We start from the raw sequence: 21,043 nt of genomic DNA, 5'->3' as shown, positions 1-21,043 counted from the left end.
CACCCCCCTCCCGCCCCCTCCCTCCCCCTCAGCCGGCTACTCCCCAGCAGCAGCGGGCGGGCAGCTCCGGCTAGCGGGGCGGTGCGAGGTCCATGGAGGGGCTCGGCGCGGCGGGGAGAGGGGCCGGCAGCAGGCGGCAGCGCCGACTCGCTCCTTCGCCGAGAGGGCGGCCGCGCGCTCCCGGCCGGGAGGACTTGGGGGGGGGAGGGAGGACGGGGGGGGGATGCGCGCGCCGGGAGGGAGGATAATAGTGGGAGGGGGAGGGGCGGGGAGCTGCAGGCGCGGCCGTTGATTACGCTCCCAGGCGCGAGGAGGAGAAGCAGCAGCAGCAACGGCGGCCGCGATAGGCGCTCGCTTTACTGGAGGGCGGGCGCGCGCTCCCAGCCGCCGTCACGCAAAGCCGTCACGGCACGCGGGGGCGGGTGTCGGGGTGCGCGCGCGCCGGCAGGCCGAGCAGGCGCGGCACGCACGCACGCACGCACGCACGCACGCGGGAGGCTGCGTTCGGTTCCGCTCGCTTTCTCTCCACCCCTCCCCCCATAGCCCCGCCAGAAGCGCGCACGGGGCCACGCCCACCATCCGTTTGGGGGGTCGGGAGGGAGACGGGGGGGCGATGGCGCCGGTGTACGCAGGCGCGGGCTGGAATGACGTCATGGCGCGGGGAGGGGGTCGACGGGGCGGTTGTGGGTGCCGGCGCCGGCGGCAGCGGTGCGTGAGGGCGCGGCCGGGCCGGGCCGAGCCGAGCCGAGCGACGCTCAGGTACCGACTTGCCTCGTTCCCCGCCCTGCTGAGCGCCAGCGGCTCGCCCGAGGCCGACGGTATAAGGACCGGCGGCCTCGCATGCTGAGGCCATGGGGTGCGGGGGAGCGCGGCCTTGGAGCTGGGGGGCGTGCGGCAGGTGCGGGGGAGAGAAGAGGGGGGCTGGCCGCTCTGTCGCTGGGACGCGAAGGCCGCTGCTTAGGTAAAGAGTGGGGCGTTTCAGCTGCACACACGCGTGGTCTCTGGTGAGTGGCGTCTCGTTTTCACGATCTGGGCTGCAGTAATAAAGAACCTCAGAACAAAACGGCTTGTAGAGCTTTGTCCAGGGTTGGGTGAAGTGCCTTTTTTTTTTTTTTTTTTTTTTTTTTTCCCCAAGAGGTTGTAAGTATTTTCTGGTGCACAATTTGAAACCTCACTGTTATTAGGAAAAGAGTAATCTTATTAGCCCTAAAAGCAGTGAATTAAAAGAACCTTTTGGTAGTGCTCTTGGGTACACTCTTCCAGTTGGGCAAGTAACTGAGGGCTGTCGTTTCTCTTAATAGCTACTTTAAAACAATGTCTGAGACATCTGGTGAATTTTAAAACACTTAAGTACTTTCCTGATATATTGTGTTCCATGATCTTTAACATGTTGCACAGAAAACTGCATATGCAAGTTGCAAGTGTGTGCTTTTCCAAGTTTTGAATTAGATGGCTTGTAAAAGAAAGCAAAGTTCTTTTGAAGAAATTAAGTCAGGAACGGTTGCAGTTTACAAAACATTTATTTTTGCCAAAGTATTTTAGCACACATGCAACTTCTTAAAACTCATTAACAAAGGTAAATTACACGCTTGTTCCCCATACACAGAAAGAACCTGTCAAAGCAGAATTATCTGATGAAATGGTTTAAAGGTTGGCTTTAAAATGCAGAGCTGATGACTCTTCAGCAAGAACACCCTGTTCCTGTCTCTAGAAAAATTAAAAAGAAAAAATCCTGAAAAGCCATTAAAATAATTACATCTATCTCCTCCACAATGGTACTATATAAGTTGAGACATTACTGTGAAGCTGTGCTCTGTGCCATACAAACCTTTAAAAACAGTTAAACATCATCTACTGTTTGGAATGCAAACAAAAAGTCAAAATATTTAGAATGATCCCTAAATTTCACACAGCTAAACGTGTGGACAGCTATTTTTTCCTTTTGTCACACAGGCCTCCCAGTAGTAAATTTTACAATATGAGTGAGCATTCACTTATGTTGAGCAGAATTGTCCTCTGACTATATCCAATGCTGCCATTAGAAGCTAACAGGAAAAACTGGTAACAAAACGCGTGAGGAAGAAAAATGCTCATAACAGATCCCTTCTCCAGCTGAGGCAAATGCTTTGGCCACTCCAGTGTGTCACTTCATAGAGGTCTCGCTGCCTTCTGGATGCCAAGTGCTGAGAGTCACAAGAGGCCACATCACCTGGGTGTGACAGTCTAAACTGAAAACAAGGAATACCAAGCATGATACGTGGGGGGTTTTGAGCCAAAATGCTGTAATAGGACAAACTCTTGAAGAACTTTGGAATGCAGTTGGCTCCATTTTAGCATGGCACAGCACATAAACATTGTTTCCTGCTAATGGATGGGGTCTCAGAGCACAGGTTGGAGAGTTAAAAGTTATTGTGTGTGAAGGTGATTTCTTGGAAGATGCTGAACAAGATGGGCCTTCCCTAAGAGAGGTGGTTCACTCCCCAGCATCTAACCTACTTGAAGTGCCCTACTACCTTCCAGTAAACACAGTAGCAGCCGCTTTTTTTTCTTTCCGTTCTGGAGCAAAGACGACACGTTAGGGCAGCTGTAGCATTCATTGCATAGGCTGGCAGGAAGCAAGGTAAATCTGTCAAAGCCTACAGACATGCAAGTAGTCCACATTCCATGCACGGGGAGAGCGAAAACAGGTGCTACCTACCATTATAGTTGTATGAGAAGAATCTGTTTGAACTAGCATTTGTGTGCAGATCTGTATCATGAGAAGTTGCACACTGAACTAGCAAAAACAGCAAGGATACCACTACATCAGCAATTACTAGAACAAATGAGAACTATGCTGTAACTAATCTTAGTTTCAGATTGAATGGGCTCAAGAAAATGAAAGTGTTAGTTTGCCAAGTTTGTCAGCAGCCAATACCCAACTCACAGAAGCGATGCATACACAGATATGTTTGTGATTGTGAATTTCAGTTTGAAAGTAGACATTCCCTTTCCCAGGCAGGCATTACTGATTTTTACCCAGGTATCCAATACAAATCTTATAGATTCTGGGTTTAATTTAAAAGCTTAAGGTTAAATTATGAAATATACACATCTAACATCTCATTAAAATGTATGTAACAGTAATGTTTGGAATACAAGCAGAAGAAACTTTACACTTGAGACCTAGAGTGATTTATTTGTAAAGATAATGGTTGGTCTGAAAACAGTTCAGGGCATCAGTTGTTTCAGGGCTGGGAGTGGGATTTCTTCATTGGGAAACAGGAAGAAAAATTCACTGACTCTTCCTAGTAAGCAAATGCTTTGCAATCTGTAGAAGCCCTCCCCAAACCACTGCATGTGTTGGAGCTGTCTGTCAGATTCTGAACTGCCAGGTTCATGTGGTGTATTTTTAGGCAAACCAATATTGTTGTTTTAATTCAAAAGTTTATTTTAAAGCCCTAAGAAATAACTGATTGTGGACTTGGGCACAAGAAAACACATTTCTTACAATTTATGTAGGTTTGAAGTTTTATTTGGCTGTGGTCTTCTCAGGGTGTGCACACACTCTCTGCACACTGTTGGTGAGCCACAGGGCAGGAAAGTTGTTGAAAGGTTGTTGATGGAACAACATATCAGTTATATACAAAGAACCTTTATAGTGTTTTCATTTAAAAATGTGATGTAAAAGGTATGTGATGATAAACAAGAAATTTTAAGGGTTTGACAGTGTTTTGTAATCCAAAAGATGTGGAAAGCACCAAATTCTGTGCCTCAGATGTCAGGTATAATAGGGCCCCAGGTACTCTTGTCTGTAACCAAGCTATTAATTCACTCCCTCTTACAAAGTTTGACGATAATACTGGCACTGGAGATTAGTATGAACTGTTCGTACTTCATAAGAGAGAATATTGGAGTGCTACCAGATTTCTGACAAACTATGTCATATTGCTTAGGAGTGCAAATTCTATGAACTGAAAATAGTTCATATTTTGGGCAATAGAAGTGTATTTTAGTTGCAGTGAAAAGAGACAATGTTTTGATTACAACAGCCACAGACATTTTCAATCCTTGTAAAAAATGTCAGTCAAAAGAAACCCCCAAAAGCTGTCAGCCAACCCTGAATAAGTCCGGATAACTTCTTACAGAAGTATGTGATTAAATCAGCTTGGAACTCTGTGGTGTGGCAGAGCAGCCTGCAGCTGCAGAGTTCAGGTATAGCACAGTACACAAGTTGTGTCACACCGTAATTGCAGAGTCCGTGTTTCACACAAATGCATGTCTTAACAGGTGAATGATGTTTGTCTAGGAAGATGAATCTCCAATTGCATTTTTTCCTTAGTGGAGGTGTTTTGTTTTGTTTTGTTTTTTGTTTGTTTGTTTTGTTTTGTTTTTGTTTTTAAGTTACTCCATGGTGCCAAGTCTCCATTGTTCAATGAGAAGTGGACTTTTAACTGCCACCCTTCCTTATGGAAGGCACTATCAGGTCTCTCTCTTTTCCGCAGCCCCCTATCTTCAAAGGGCAGTTGGAGCTTATCTCTGGGATCCGTACCTTGCCCCGGTCTAATTCTGTTGAAATTGACCCCCAGGTTCAAAAGTTCTTGGGAAAGATACAGGCATGTACCTGTAGGTGAACACAGCAAAGCATAAACATGATTTCCTCAGGCAACCAGCCAAGAGCTGCCTCTTTTGAATGAGAGATTCTTCTTCACAGCCCTTCAGGTATGGTGACCACATTCCCTTCACCAGACACTCAATTCACACTCACCCAACCACCCAGCCGGGAGACAGTGCCAGATCAAGTAATCAGCCAGGTCTTGGTCAAGGAATGGTAAGGGAGAAAGTCATGTTCCTTGTTTGTAATTAGACCCCAGTCATACTTAAGCATGAATTACAGTAACACTACTGAAGATAGGTAGTAAACTAAATCAAAGTTGAGCGTATCTATTACTGCCAAAGAAGCTTATGGTCACCCTTCAAAATCAGTTTCCAAACAAGTAACAGTCCCATATAGGGACAGCTGGCAATGTCAAAAGGGAGAGGAAGACTTAAAAATGACACTAACACCTGCTTGAGTTTCTTTTTTAGATATTTCTTGCCATTCTGTTTTTCCTTTGTCTGTGTACTCTCTACCTGTGAACAATCTTGGTTGGATTACTGGAGATGCTTATTTCTTCTTTCCAGTTACAGATTTTCCTCATTGATGGTGTGGATTAAATAATATGAATTGTGCAGGAAAACTCCCCGTGATCCTTTTATTGAATCTTTTTTAAAATTTAAAAGATCTTACAAGATGTACAGAGGATAAAACTAGGTAATCAAAACAATGCAAAATTCTGGTTATCTTATCTTTTAATCCTTATTCTAAAGAGAAATTTATAACTACATGCTACAGTCATGTACTTATATATAGAAAAATAATTAAAAACCACATAATAAGGACAATATAAAAATGCTGTGTACTAGCACTGAAACAAAAAACAAACAAACAACTCCCACACACACACACATTTATGTATTCCTTTCATGTCTTTCTTCTCTCTTGCATTTCTCACCCTCCTATCTTTTGTAGAAGCTCTTTGGAGTAGATGGATGCCACCCCAATAGATATAATAGAAACACCAAAAGGGCCCCACAAAGCAGAGTAAATAAGTGCTCGGAGGAACTTAGGTGTAGATAAATGGCAAAGAAATTCTCATCTACTCTGACCCTGTGTGGTGCTGAGCTTGCAACTGGCAGTTGCAACTCTGGAAAGAACCCTCATACTCACTCTGACAGTTCTCTGAATCCATTACCACAGGGTGCAGTGGCCATCACAAAAACCAACAAAATATTGAGCATATCAGGACAGACATGAAAACAAGGACAGAAGGTGTCATTTTGTCTCCATATAAAGCTCTGGTACACCCACAGCTGGAGGGGTGGGACATTTCAGGCCTCCCCATCTCCAGACGGACACAAGGGAGTTTGCAAAGGAATTAGAGAGAGAAGAGCAATGAAAATAAACCAGGGATGAGCCATCTGCATTGCCAGGAGATGGCAAAAGGCTGGGACTTGTCAGTGTGCAGAGGAGATACCTGGGGTAGAATATGGTTGAAGTTTACAAAATCATGACGGTGGTAGATAAGGTGAAGGCAGAACTGTTGTTTACCAAATTCTGCAACACTAAAATGAAGGGACACGCAGTAAAACAGGTAGGAAGGTAGTTTAAGACAGGTAAATTAAAGTACTTTTTTTTTTTTAATATACACACGCACTGGACAGTGAACTTCGAGAACTTGCTTCTACAGGAGACTGTGGGCACCAATAGCAGGTTTAAAAAGGAACTAGACCATTTTAGGGATGACACATGATTATAAACAAATACTGGAAGGAATAAGCAGGGGTGTCCCATGGAGCATCACTAATACAACAAATGTAGATGCTGGGGAAGTGGAAGGGTGACTGACTGCAGATTGTGGCTAGGCTTTCAGGCACTTTCTAAACTTTCTCCTACTGCCACTGTTCTGTTTTCATTTTTAAAGCTGTAAATACAGTCTTTCACTACAAATTACGTAGTCAATGTCTCCACATTTGGGGAAATCACAAGAGTTAGCATACCTGGAATGCAAAGAATATTCTTACCCTGGAAGGCCACATTATTGATCTCAATCTATCCCATTGGGTAAGTAGAGCTAGGTGGACCCGTCAGAGCATTTACTATATTCTCAACCTCCTAGTTTCATCCTGTGGTTCATTTTTCATTCCCAAATTTGTCCTTTACTTTTTCCTCATTTTGCCACAAATTTATTTTCCAAACCCTATTTATGGGATTTGAGATACCTATTTTTTCTTACTGCATTTCCCAGATGACTATTTCTGTTAATGTTCAGTAGTACAATCCAAAAACTGACAAGGCTCGCAGTTGAAGACTCCTAAGACACAGCTATGGCTTTATCACTTATTCTATAGCCTCAAGGTAAGCCAAGCCTACCACATTTTATAACTTCAGAAAAGAATACTAATTCTGTAAAAAATTATTTGCCAAGTGTTCTGTATTCCTCCTTGTCATCCAGCTGTTTTCCTTTTCCTCTTCGTTCTCTCAGCCAATTTTTTTTTTTTTTTTCCCAGATGGGGTATAGCTCCACAGAAGAGAGCAAAACGGACTCTGCTTGGCCATTTAATTACTTCGCGCTTACTTACTTTTCCCTTTCTTATCCTTTCCCTTTCTGAGGTGTTATGCTGACACTGCATGATTATTCATTCCCAAACTTCAAGACACTTTTATCCTTCAAGAATGCAATTGAAGGGTTTAGTATTGACTTCCTGATTTGGATTGAGAAAGCTTATAAATCTTTTGCCTAATATAATACATAGATTGTTTGCGACAGATCTTTGAAATTTAGCAGACAAAAGGTCCCAGCGGGAAAAGATGTATGCTTTTCCATGTCCCATGAAATTCTATTCAGGTCTGACACAGGGAGAAACTGGTAGAAAAATATCCATTTTTCCTCTGGCTTATGTTGGCTGCAACACTCTGGCAGCCACCCAAGGGGACCGGCCATGGGCATTCCTGTCCCAGGCAATGTCCACTGCACGCAGCATTGTGCTGGGAGCCTGACACACTCTGGCTGCAGCTAAAAAGATGTTGTGAAAGTCAAGTTTGGAGACCGCAGAGACAGAAAACCGAACTGTGCTCTCTAATGGCTTTCTCTAAACCCATTACATAGCATCTCTTTGATCTCTGCCTTCCCAGGCTTAAGGGCACTCATATTTTGGAGACATTTGAACCCTACTTCCCTGATGATCACCTGTGCACTGTATATGATCTGAATCTCTCTCAGCAGAGATTTTTATGAGTGGGTTGGGGCCTTTTCATTTAGAAGGAAAAAAATACTTCCACAAATGCAAAACGTTTTTTCTCCGGGAAAAGTCATTTGCGTACTATATGTGAGACTAGGTCAGGTTTGAGACCATCTAAGGAACCTGAAGGTACACAGGACTATGAGACCTGATAAGATGCATGTGCAGGTCCTGAGGGAACTGATGAATGAAGTTGCTAAGGCTCTAACCATTGTATTTGACAAGTTGTGGTAGTCCAGTGAAGTTCCCACAGACTGGAAAGGGAGAAACATTTTTTAAAAAGGGAAAAAAGGAAGACCCAGGGACCTACAGGCCAGTTTTCTCTCTGTGCCTGACAAGATCATGGAGCAGATCCTCCTGGAAACTATGCTGAGTCACATGGAAAATAAGGAGGTTATTATTGACAGCCAATATGGCTTCACTAAGGGCAAATCGTGCCTGACAAATTTGGTGGTCTTCTATGGTGGGATTACAGTGTTGGTGGATAAGGGAAGAGCCACTGATATCATCTACCTTGACTTGTGCAAAGCATTTGACATTGTCCCACATTAACATTGTTGTCACTAAATTGGAGAGACATGAATCTAACAGATGGACCACCCATGGATAAGGAATTGGCTGCATGGTGGCGCTCAAAGCGTTGTGGTCAATGGCTCAGTGTCCGAGCAGAGACCAGTGATGAGTGATGTTCCTCAGGGGTTGGTATGGGCCTGGAACTGTCTAATATCTTTGTCAGTGACATGGACAGTGGGACCGAGTGCACCCTCAGCAAGTTTGCTGATGACACCAAGCTGTGTGGTGCAGTCAACACGCTGGAGGGAGGGATCCCATCCAAAGGGACCTTGACAGGCTTGAGAGGTGAGCCCATGTGAACCTCATGAGGTTCAACGAGGCTGAATGCAAGGTCCTCCACAGAGGTTGTGGCAATCTGAAGCACAAATGCAGGCTGGGAAGAGAATGGATTGAGCAGCCCCAAGAAGAGGGACTTGGGGATGTTGGTTGAGGAGAAGCTCAATGTGAGCTGACAATGTGGACTTGCAGCCCAGAAAGTCAACGATATCCTGGGCTGCATCAAAAGGATTGTGGCCAGCACGTCAAGGAAGGTGATTTTCCCCTGATTTTAGGACAGGAGATTGACACACAGGTGAACAAATTGTTATTTACCTTATCGTGAAATGTGGTCCCTGGTAATGCTTTGCTCACTTTTTGTACATGAGGCCAATATGCTCAGCTTCAGGTTGTTTTAGCCATCAGTGCTAATCTGGAAATGAGAGTTTGCCCCCAGTTTTCTCACAGCTCCATGTGTACAGCAACATTAAACACATCTCACTGCTCTGTCACTAGGGTAACATCCATACGTTATCATAGGAGCAGAGGAAAAACAAGGATCATAAAAATATATAAACACTTTTTAAAGAACTGCAGTTGCAATGAATAGCTATTCTTTCTTAATATGTATTTTGTGAATGATGATTCCTAATCAGAAGCTCTGTCTGTCTGATGCTGGTGATACCTTTAGCACAAGTAACACAGCAACATCTAGCAGAACTAAACTCTGAAGATTGTATTTTTACTGTAAATTAAGAAGGACAGAGCTGTAGGAGTAATTATGTTTTCTGTGGAAAGAGCCAAAGCTAACACTTTTTGATGAATTCTAAATAATTTCTTCTTTGGTCGTTCTGGAGATGGGCTCTGGATGAATGTATTAACTTCTTTAGAAGGAATGTATGAAAATTAGAACTCTGATGATGAAGAAAAGAGGATCTACTTTAACATAACTTGTCTTCCCCAGCCTATGGAACAGATAGTTGTGTTGTCTGTCACCCAGATTCTGAACTACTCACTTACAGCACTGAGCTTCTAGGCTACTTAAAGCCATCCCTGTTGCTGGCAGTCCACCCAAACCTCTGTGTAGTAACAGGAACAAAGAAGCATCTCTGAGGCCAGCCCAGAGCAGGAAAACACACTGGTGTCCTCAGCATGCTGCCACTATGTGCCATTCAAATTTGTCAGACTCCCTTGCTGTTTTCTTTGAGAAAAAGATTTACAAGTACCATAGTGTCCATTATGCGCTTCACACCCACAGGCTTTGGGCATGCCTGTGCTCAGTCATTACAGTTTTGGATAAAGGACAAGTCTTAGACAGGAGGCTGGAGTTCAGTCATCATAACTGATTCTTTCAAATAAGAATGAAACAGGATCTAGTGTTTTCTTGTTTCAGAAGAAAGGAGATACTATCTGAAAAACTTCTAACTTAGCATTGATATCTAATAATTAACTGCTAAATACTTACTAAATCTGAGTGATTCTCAGAACAATGGGTAGTTCAAACCATGAGTGGGAAAGCTGTGAGTCATAGTTCTAGGCCTGACTGTGGCTGTGTGGTGGCTGTGTTGTCCCTCCTTTGGTGCTTTTGGTTGGAAGTATGAAGATAATCACAGAGCAGATGTGGCACACAGTAGTTGCACCTGTCCAGAACCATGTCATCTCAAGAATATGAAGGACATGCACACCAGGAATGGAATACACATAGCGAAACACATTGTTATTGCCTTTGCTGTATAGCTACAGACAGTCCCCAGTGGGCCAGATAAACCAAGATTTTGGCAAGTGATCATTAATTCTGTTTTCTCAACTTGTGGTTTTCTAATACGAAACATCTCATGTCACTTTAGACACCAGAGGTCTACATATGAGCTAGTTGTCTGCGCTTCCTCTACAGCTAATCAAGAGAAATAGGCATTTCTGGGGCATAACTCATATCATTCCTGCATGGATGTGTAAAACAGTGTAAGAGGAATTGTCAAGTGTCAATTTCTCTCCATTGACTGAAAAAAAAAAGAGTTTAGTATTATTAGGAAGACATCCATATTGTCTATGTGTGAAGTTTGGTGAAGTGAATCCTGTCGCAAGTGCTTGGTTGACCCAGGTTGTTTATGGGTGTTCAGCACTTCTGGCACTGGGGTTGCATAGTTAGCTGGGCCTAGAACAGGAGGTTTATGTGCTTACTCTGTATATGCTGGGGAGGCAGAGAGTACCTTCAGGAAAGTTCCTAGGTATCCCTTCTAAAAACAGAGGTATTTTGCCTTTGATGTTTCAGAGGGGATGCTTTAAACTATTCTGTTAATATGGTAAAGAGTACCCTAAAAGAAAAGGAGAATATAACTAGATTTTTAAAAAGCGATGGGAAATGTATTCATTTTTCCTGGTCTGGCTTTCACCTTCCACATTCCTCCGTATGTCTGGGTTGTCCTGTGACCAGGAGTTTGAATGGGATCTGCCTTACATGGAGTGTGAGTTCTTAACAAGAGCATTGCACTTGGCAAGCTTGTGTTTAACAACTGGTTCAAGCCAGAACCTTTTAAAGACGTGGTTCTCAGCAACTTCCCTCTGCATCCTGAAATGAAACATTAACATAATAAGGAAGTTCAGATACTAACTTAATCTAACTTAATGAACAAGCGCACGTTCAATTAGTCTCTGAGGTACTCTGCACTGATTCATGGAATTGGAAATCTCTCCCAGAGTATCAATACTCTCGCTGTCAGATGGCAGCAAGTCTGTTAGTTCCAGTTGTGCTGTGTCCTGAAACTACTTCATCTCAACGTGCTGCAGCTGTTGGCTGTCAAGATTTCTCAGGTAAAATGGCTGTGTCAGTACTCCTCCTTTGAAGAAAGTGTCACTTCTTCCTCTGCATATGTCCACCTGGTGTGTCGAGTTTGTCTCTGACCACGGGATATTTCTTGTGACATTATTGCTGTTTGCAATCATTGCTTTTCATTATGGATATTCTCACAGTTGTTTTATACAAAACAGTGGCAGCTCCCAGCTGCCCAGGTTATGTTTTCCTTTTACCTTCTCCCAACCCTAGGTTTTTTCCCCTATATCTGCCAGTTGCTGTGACTTGGACAGGAGTTCTTAATAGACACTCAAGAGCAAACACTCCTGTTTCCAGTTTTCTGTGGAACAAAATGTCAGCAAGTAACAAGTCATGTTATGTTGATACCACTCCATTATTTAACAGTGCCAAACACAGATCAGAATTGACATCAATTCCTGTATATTCTTTAACGTATTTCCTGCTAGCCCTCAGAGGCTAGAGGTAATGGAGGTTACAGTTATGTGACTAAACTTATATTTCAGAGCAGATTGGTTAAACACAAACCTCATAAATGTCAGACATCGCTGTATCAGGTTTACCAGGCCTAGCATATCGAATCGAATTTGGGATGTCATCTTTCTAAGTTGTTATGTTTTCTAGCAACACTATCTCAAGAAAATGAGAAAACTCTAAACACATATCTAGGACTAAGGAACTGCTGACTGTGTATTTTCCTTTTCCAGCCAGCAAATGCAAGCTTGTTTCTCCTTTGCATTGGAAACAAGTAGTTGCTGTGCCATGTGACAAGTCTTACCACTTCCTTAATGGCATGGTTCATTTAGGATCAGGAGGAATGTCTAGTCCTTCTCTTAGATTTTTCAGCCCCTATATGAATTTACTCTGTCCACTTCATAATTTTTCAGTAGCATCTTAAAAATAACCTCTCCAGTGTCTTCAAACATCCATCTGGTGCTAAGAGCTTCCCTCAGCTCTAGAGTGATGAAGATTATCAGTAAAGACACTGTAAACTATAATGTGCTGGGCACAGTATGTAAATAGTTTTAATTAAATTTTGTAAGAAACTTGTTGGTAAGAGCAGTTTTGACAATCAAAGTCCATATTCTGTTTTTACAGTTGATTTTATCTGCCTGATTTATGTAAAATCTGACTTTGGCCTATGAACCACAGCCCTGTTGTTAAATAGGAGAGCATGCTTCCAGCTGCCAAAACTTTCCTAGGTTTACATTTAACTTCCAAATCCCTTATCTGTAGCTGAACATCCCTCTTTAAAGTACTGTTTCTCAGGTCCTAAAACTGAACTCTGGGGGATGAGACCATGAACCTCTCTGGATGCGGGGCTGTCAACCATTGCTTCCCGCTCCTTTTGAGGTGCTGGCATTTTGTTGACCCTTGCAACACACATGCCGCTGCCATACAGCTCAAAGAGGACTCATGCCACTGCACTTCTTGAGGTGAATGGCAGAAAACTTTGGTTTGTGACTACTTTTACAGGCCTCTCTAACTTCTTCAGTTTCTCCAAAGCTTTGCCACTAGAGGTTCTGGCAGCTCCATTTGGCACAAATTTGCTTACAACATTTGTCTCTCCAAGGAGTCTTTAAACCCTTTCATGTCTGTCAGGCTAGGTATACTAATGGTAACATCAACCTCCCTCGTGTGATCATTTCCTGAACCATTCCAGAAAATGAGCTGGATTAATGAAGACTTATTATTTAAATTGCTGAAGCTACCCAGCTCATTTTGACTGAATGCATGAGCTTCTACCATGACTGCTACGACCAGAATGGATGTCTATTGGTCCCTAAGCATCCAGCAGGTCCCGGTTGCAAGATTACATGCTTTAGTTTAAATCTTATAAACTAAAGCAGCTATGACTAAATTTCTGAGAGCATGCTCATATGATAAGCGAGTTGTATATGGCAGCATGAAGCTCTACATGGGTTGATTTGCTCTGCTGAAAGCTCACTAACTTAAATTTGACTCAGATATCAGTGCTGTCTGTTGCAGTCTTCAGTGAAGTTAGACACTTAGTTTGTGTTATTTTTGGTCTGTGAGCACGCAGAGCCAAGACAAGTGAAATCTGATTCATTCCCTGTCTGATATCTCACTGACCACCGTGGACTAACCTGGCTCTCTGTACCAGTTCCTGGCTTTTTCCAGAGCTTCGGAAAGCTGTGATTCCCTGCACTGGCCAGCCTTACAGCTGATACTGTCAGCTAACAGCAGCTGTGGTGCAGAAAATCTTCTCGGGTCTTGTGCTTTGAAGTCTATGGATGGCACTCATAACTATTACTCAGCTCTGAAACATGGTCCCCAATGCTGAAAATATTTACAGAAATAATCTTCTGTGAACAGGCAAAAAATGCTGGCAATTTATTTGTAATTAAAAAAAAAAAATCAACATTCAAGGAATTCCATCTCAATATAAAAATATCACAAGTCTCAGCAGTCCTGTTACCCTCAGCAGACCTGTATGCTGTTATTCAGCATACCCTTGTTTTACTAGAATTACATTTGAAATCAAAAGTTAAGATTAAAGAACTTCCGCTTTTTGTTTTCTTTTAAGTTTAACCTCTCACTTCAAATAAGAGGAGGCTGGTAATATAATTTGCTCTATTTCTTAGATACTACAGTATGTATTTGCCTGATTTTTCATTTTACCTTTTCCTCTTTATGCTTTGATTTTTCATGTCACACAGATGACACAGTAGCCCTAAATATAGCAGAAGATTGCTCATGAGACTCTCTTAATCGTGTGAAAAGAATTGATTAAACTTCATTCTTGACTAAAAATGAAATCTTTTTTTTTTTCTCTTTGTTTGACTCAAGGTCAACTTTAAACACCTTTGTCATTCTTCAACATATAGGCAAAATGTTTCAGAAAACATTTGGAGAAGGACAAATAGCATAGAAAAAGCCTTGTTCCCACACAATCTTAAACCTCTGGCATTCAATCCTGCAGCATACTGAAAGTTCACATCTATAATCTGTTCCTTAAACTTGGGATCTCTCATATGTAAGATCATGCGTGTATTTAAGTGTAAAAAAGAAGATAACTTTGCTCTGAGGTCAGCCATTTAAATGGTGCTTTGACAGAGAGCAAGTCAAGCGTTCTGCCGAAATAAGGAAAGAAAATGTGGAACACGGAGATCAAAGCCATCCTACACTGTAGGAGGACAAACTGGCATTGGCTGGTATCTCCATGATGTATTTATTTAAATACAAATTTGAATACATACATATTCAAATAGTAATAGTTCTAAGTTTCTAAAGTGCTCTCTCCGATTTGCATATAGGTCTTGCCAAATTTTGAATGGGACTAAATTGCTTCACTAATTTTGATGTCAGCTACTGATATTTTAAATGAAGCTGCCAAAAAATTACAACCATAATTTACCTAGTACAATTACTACAATGAAGTTTGCTACAAGCTACTGACTGAGTAAATAAATTCAAAATTCAAGTGGTATAATTTATCTCAGACTTCCTGCAGTTAGGGACCTATGCAATAGTTCATGAAGTTGAAAACCAATACAGTGTTAAAATGACAATACTAGCACAAAATATTCAGATTCTCTAATTACATTATGTATGTTAAGACCTCGAAACTAATATCTGCAGCATACTGGTGCATTAATACTAAGGCTGTATAGTTCTGTCTTTGAGAAGGAACATACACATTTGACAAAAGATGTTTATATCCACGATTACAATGATGTTTTAAAGGACAGGTTAGGGCAGGAAACAATGGGGATTATTAAGAGAGAAACCAGAAAAATGAACAGTAAAAAACATTTGTTCAGCAAGAAGGTTTGGATTGTTGTGAAAATTCCCTCCAGCCCAGCATTAGAATGGTTAAACTCAAACCAAAATGTTTGGCAACTGTGCCCTGCTTCGAAATATTTATAGAAGGCTCATACAGAAGGCAGGTGGTAAAATTTTCCTACCAAGGATCTCCAAGCATTTTACAAAACATTAATAATCAAGCTTCATAAAAAATTAATGTGGAGCTTTTCCAGATGTGTCTGCTTGCACAGGTGGATGGTTTGAAGCCCCACTGCCCAGCCCTGCAGAGCCAGCCTCTGCTTGGTGCTGGCAAAGTGTTCTTTATTCCAACCAAAAGAAAATCCTTGGAAAGCTGGTGGGATATTCAGAGATGTACAGAGGAGCAGGTCACTCTGCTTGCTCTGTGTTCTTGTAACCCAACGTCTGATGCTCTGATGGAAACATCTAACAATCCACCAGAAGCTGGCACTGAGACAAACACAGAGACCATTCCTGTGATGTTGTTAAGCGCCATCTGTGTTGGAGAAAGGAGGGAGATGCGGAAGGGTTAGAAAACTTATTTGAGATTACACTGCCAGTAACTGGTAGAGCTGGAGCAAGAATCCAGTGCTGACTCCAAACTTCTGTGTGCGTCACTGGACTGGCTTTTATTCCAGGGAGGTACAGTGCAATTGTGAACTGAGACACTGCAAATGTACTAGACAACTGAACAGATTTTAAGTGCTCTGGACGATCTTGTGATTACAAACCTTATGAGCTTCATTCCTGGGCAAAATGGGTTAAACAATTATGAATGGTATGAAACACCTAAGTGGACGTAATGTGGTTGAAACAAAGAATTTTCCATCAAAGACATAATGTGGTTGAAACAAAGATCTTTCCATCAAAGAAAATACAAAATTTTCTACATAAATTAATACAAAATATTTTATTTCTGAAAAATTCTTTGTAGGATCCTGTAAAAATAGCTAATTGTCATGAAGGAAGAGAAAGTTGTTATAGAAACATGGTGAGACACATAAAGAGATGTCAAAAGAAGTGGTGGGATGGCCTGAGGCTGAGTACCAGTGCTCAGTGATTAATTTAATTCACAGTCTGTAAAAGAATGATCAGTGAGGTGGCAACATTTGCAATATGACAGAATTGTTTGCGATAATTAAAACAAAACTGAAAAGCACTACTGAGATATCTAAGCTAGGTCACCGAGCATCAGATTAAAATTAATGTGGACATTGCGTTTTGGAAGAATTGCCTGAACGGCTTATATAGATATCAGAGCTCAAAGTTAATGGCAACTAGTAAACAGAAACTTTTGAGTGAAAACTTTAGTGCAAATCTAGAAGTGACATGGAAGAATGTATTGATGTGTATGCTAAATAGGTCTCTTATTATTATATAAATAGGTCTGTGGTTATTATATAAAAAGTATGAAGAGAGGAAAAGAAGCATTTAGAGACAACTGGGAAGAACAACATGGAAAAATGTCCATGTGAATTTGAAATTAGGGTTATCTAGGTAAAATGTGAATGGGTAACTGTGGAAGTGCATGTTACGAATAGTAAAGGGAAGTTGCTTCGTGTTCTTGTATTTTTGGTTGTAATACAAGAACAAGGAGACAATACAATAGTAAAAAAAAAAAAAAAAGGTAAAACTTAAAATATTTAAACAGCAACATGATGGGTAATAGGTAGCAATAGATGCAATACTAGACTATAGTCCTGAGGCCAGGACTAGAACCTGATGGAGGAAGTTATAAGATATTTATGTCTCCAATTAGAACATACTACAGTATGCACAGGACTGAAGAGGAAGGATACTAAAAATGTTCCTAATTCAGGGTCTTAAAAACAAACATTACAATAAAGAAATAGCCAGTCTATTTCATCTTTTCACAAAGAGGATTTTGTCTTCTTCATCTGAATCATCTGGGACTGTCAACAGGTGCTGACATGATCTTAGATTAAATGGTCTCATCTAGTCTACCCATCTGGAAGTTAAAGGTGCTAATTAGAGAAATCAAGATCATGGGCATATGAACAATAGAAAAAAACCAGCAGATTGTGTCACTTTCATATTTTGGCTAGTCAGATGCTTCATTTTGTTTAATCAAGAAATTTATTTTTCACAGAGGGTATATAAAATAGAACATAATAATTAGTTTAGGCAGTGTGTTCATTCTTAGATTCCGATCTTTTGGTTTATAATGAGCGCTTTTATAGTTATTCTCAGCCTTAGTCAGCGGGAGACAGACAATGTATAGGCATGGAGGGGTTCCTTTATCAGCGCCAAAGAGCACATGATCTCTATATCCCTGCCATCTGCCTGTCTTTACCCCAAGGTAAATCTGCCTCAGTAAAGTACTTCATAAAAGAAAGAAAATGTATCTTTGGCTAATTTATTAATAACCAGAAATCCTCAACTGTCATATAAACATCAGAATAAGGATCAGAACAAAGTGATTCTGTTGTTGCACCATGACTGTGGCTGTATCTATCCAGACAAACCAGAGGTCAGAAATATTTCCATTGAAAATTAAAAAACCATTTGCAAAATGACAGGTTATCCCACAGAACCACAGAGACTCCTGTCTCCTTCTTTAATTGTTTTGTTCACATCTGGTTTAATGACCGGGCTTCCTATTCTGGAGAAAAAAAACCAAGTGCCTAAATGTGTCCAGTGTCTTGGTCTGGTCCTTTTGTACGGCTGAGTTTATGTCTTTTCTATTTCCCTAATAGTGTGGACGTCCACAGACTGAGAAGTCTCATGTGCTGTGTCTTGTCGATTGATCATAAATTTTGATGGGCTCAATGCAATGTCATATAAAGGACATAAATGTCCTGGGAGACAGCTTTCACTTTTTGATGTAATTGGAGCAGAGGCCAAAGTTAAGCAGTACAGATAATGAGAGGATGTCAATTACATGGTTCAGTTTGAAGACCTTTTTTAACATATACTCCCTTCAGAAGGAGCCTCATATGTTGTGGGTTCTGGGCTGGTAGAATACATATCTAAGGGGACCTGTGGGATGACCTGAGTCAAGCTGTGAACCCCCATTCTCCTGGGGCTGCCTCCAGCTCAGTGTAACTGGGTATAAATAACCGTGAGTTTCCTAATCTAGGTGTTATAGAAACCTTCTCCCGCACACCACACCATATTATTTAAACACATTATTAAAAGTAGTCACCTTGCCCCTGTGAAAGGGCTAGGTTTTGGCAGAATGGAGTCACACATTGACCCATGGATAGCAAAGTTTGAGGAGACCTTACTGTGTGCTGAGGAGTTTACATTTTTCTCAGAATGAGGAATAGTGTTTTGTATTTTAAACATAGATCAACTGTCATTTAAGGAGTTGCGTTTAAGTAGCTTGCTGTAGCTCTTCAGAGTCTGCATTTATATCCTTTCTTTTCCCTGTAAAGCAATTACTGGCTCTTATCTTCTGCTATATTATCCAGTAGGTAGGGACTTCTGCTGTACCAGCATTACAGCTTCCCAGACAGGAGCGCTCAGGTGTAGCTAACAGCTGCACCATGGCAGCTGAACAGGGACCCCGTTGCTCTTCATCCAGAGCAGATCATGCTCCACCTCTATGCTCCAGAGACAGTGGAGTTTGCTCACACTCCACCAGGGTGAGGAAGGCAAGAGATTTTAGGCAGAGAAGACATGGGCATGTTTCTGCTCAGCCATTTGCTGCTCTATAGTACAAAACTGCACTGGCTATGTGCACTCTGCTTCTGCCAAAAGCCCAGTTTACTATTTCCACAGCATCCCTGAAGGAATAAAAGTGTCATCCTGAGCCTCCTCAAGCATTAAAGCTTCATCCTCTATCACATGTTATAGCCCATAATCTAGAGACCTGAAGTTCAGTGGAAGTTAGTTAGTGAGAGTCCTTGTTTTTGGATGTTCACAGCCTAGCTCCTTAAATATGAAGAGACTATAATCTGAGAGCTTGGACTTCTTTGTGGAAGCAAGTCTTATATTTATACTGAGCCTTTTCTTAGTTCTGTGTTTTAAAACCAATACTTTCAGCCTTTCTGAGTTTAATTTCAGGTTTTTAGTACTCTGAAGCTTTCTTTGTCCTTTCTCTCTGGTCCAAAAATGCATAGCTTTATTCTTTACTTGGATGTATAAATAAAGAACTGCCTTTCTCTTAATCTCAGTCTATGATTCTCTGTCCATATCAGTCCAGATCAAAGGTACACAGTACACATCTGAACTTTAAAATCTTTTTGATAGAATATTCCCATAATATTCTGCATGCCTCATTCTGATGTTCAACTCATTTCTTACATTCTTCTCATACCTACTTCTGATCCCTTCTCCTGTTCAGCATACCTTGCAGTCTGCACAAACCTCACTCTGTGTCAATGTCTGTCTTGTCACACTTGACTCTCACTGCTGGGACCTTCTCTTTAAAATGGACAGTTCAGGTTTCCAGAGCTTCCTAATTTCCCTTTGAGTGATCCTTTCTAAGAAACATCACCCATTACTACCTATCAATAGCAGGGCTTTGGGGGTTATTTTATTTATTTTCTTTTTAAGGTACACCTTTGTTGCATTTAAAGCCTATAGATTTTAATAGCCAAGTCATTAGAAAGTCGCAGAGTGAAAGCTGTAAGAGTAATATACAGAATCTCGGCTATTAAAGGAGAGTGGTTTCTAAACATAAGTGTTGTCAGTGAGATACTGCCCGGGGCCCTGGAAACACTCCAGGCTACAGCGTATGAGTTTTTTCAGGGTGGCAGCAGGGTGTGTGCAATCACATCTCTACCTACAGTTCAGCTTGGATGCTTGTTGTGGTTCAGTTCAGGCAGCTGGCAGGGCCAGAGACAAATGCCATGAGCAAGAGGTCACAGACCATGACGATTAGACCGATTATTAGATGTGAGGATGTGGTAAGGACCATCCAGCCTCTTTAGGGCTACAGTGCATGAGCTGTTCTCTCCCTTTACCTCTCCTCTGGTGGTGCTGCAAAGTCTTTTTATGATGGAGTGATTAGCAGAGGAGGCTCACCCGCTCTGATTAAATCAGGTTCAGCAAGGTTAAAGCAGCTGCTTTAACCATCGTCTGACAGACTGAAGGGAGGATCTCTATTTGTCTGGCTGTACTGTCTTCAGACATTCCCCTCCAGCTGTTTTGATAAGGATTTGGGAGATTCAGGTCCCAAGGCCGCTGTTGCTGGGGGGGGGCGGAGGGTGTGGGGAGGGTGAGTAGCAATCGGTTAGCCTGGCTCTTGTGATCCAAACCAATGGACACCACCAACTTGCTGCATATTCAAGAAACCCCTGACCAAAAGTGGTCTTAGGGTGCTGCATCTCTGGACTGAAATAAGACTGTAAAACTGGTGACTGGAGGGCTCCAGGTGGACAGCCTCTGTCGTTCCTGTGTCAGATATATTGCTTTGTCAGATGCCAACTTGGCAAATGTATTGTGCAAGTAAAGACAGTGTTTTCTATAGCTTGAGAATGACCAGCAGCAGGATTTCTGCCTTTGGGATGCAGTTAATTCTTGAAGTGTAATGATTCATAAAGACGCCCCAGCTTAGGGTCCCAGAGGTGTATGCGGTACTTGCAAAAGCAAGAAGTAGTAAAGACTAACATTTGTCTATAAAGATTTGGTGACTCAGTCTCTAAAGGGAGCAGACCAATTCAACTGAGAATTGCCATTTCTGAAATAATTTCCTTCTGTAACTGCATTACAGGTTACTTTATTGGGAGATCCTGTTTACAGAGAAATACAAACATGTGATTTCAAATTTCATATCAGGCTATTAAATTTCACAATGAGCAAAGAAAAAAAATGAAATATGCACAGAATGAG

At 41.7% G+C, this 21,043-nt stretch overlaps 1 long non-coding RNA gene across 4 annotated transcripts in view; it reads left to right on the top strand.

The window, feature by feature from the left end:
* LOC136114772 (uncharacterized) overlaps positions 1 to 21,043 on the top strand; it is a 39,681-nt gene that overhangs the window by 716 nt on the left and 17,922 nt on the right. Inside the window, exon 1 of one of the 4 annotated variants that reach the window (XR_010653148.2) lies at positions 673 to 759. The exons of 2 other annotated variants lie outside the window; for them this stretch is intronic. This is a non-coding gene — a long non-coding RNA (uncharacterized lncRNA). Of the gene's footprint in view, positions 1 to 672; positions 760 to 970; positions 1,005 to 21,043 lie in introns of those variants that run through there. One more of the 4 variants, XR_011740290.1, reaches the window with a different exon arrangement.

Source organism: Patagioenas fasciata, chromosome 1 (genome assembly GCF_037038585.1).
Source record: "Patagioenas fasciata isolate bPatFas1 chromosome 1, bPatFas1.hap1, whole genome shotgun sequence".
In the NCBI taxonomy this organism is placed as follows: Eukaryota; Metazoa; Chordata; class Aves; order Columbiformes; family Columbidae; genus Patagioenas; species Patagioenas fasciata.
Note: the sequence above shows the minus strand (reverse complement) of the source record. Positions and strands in the feature narration are given on the sequence as shown.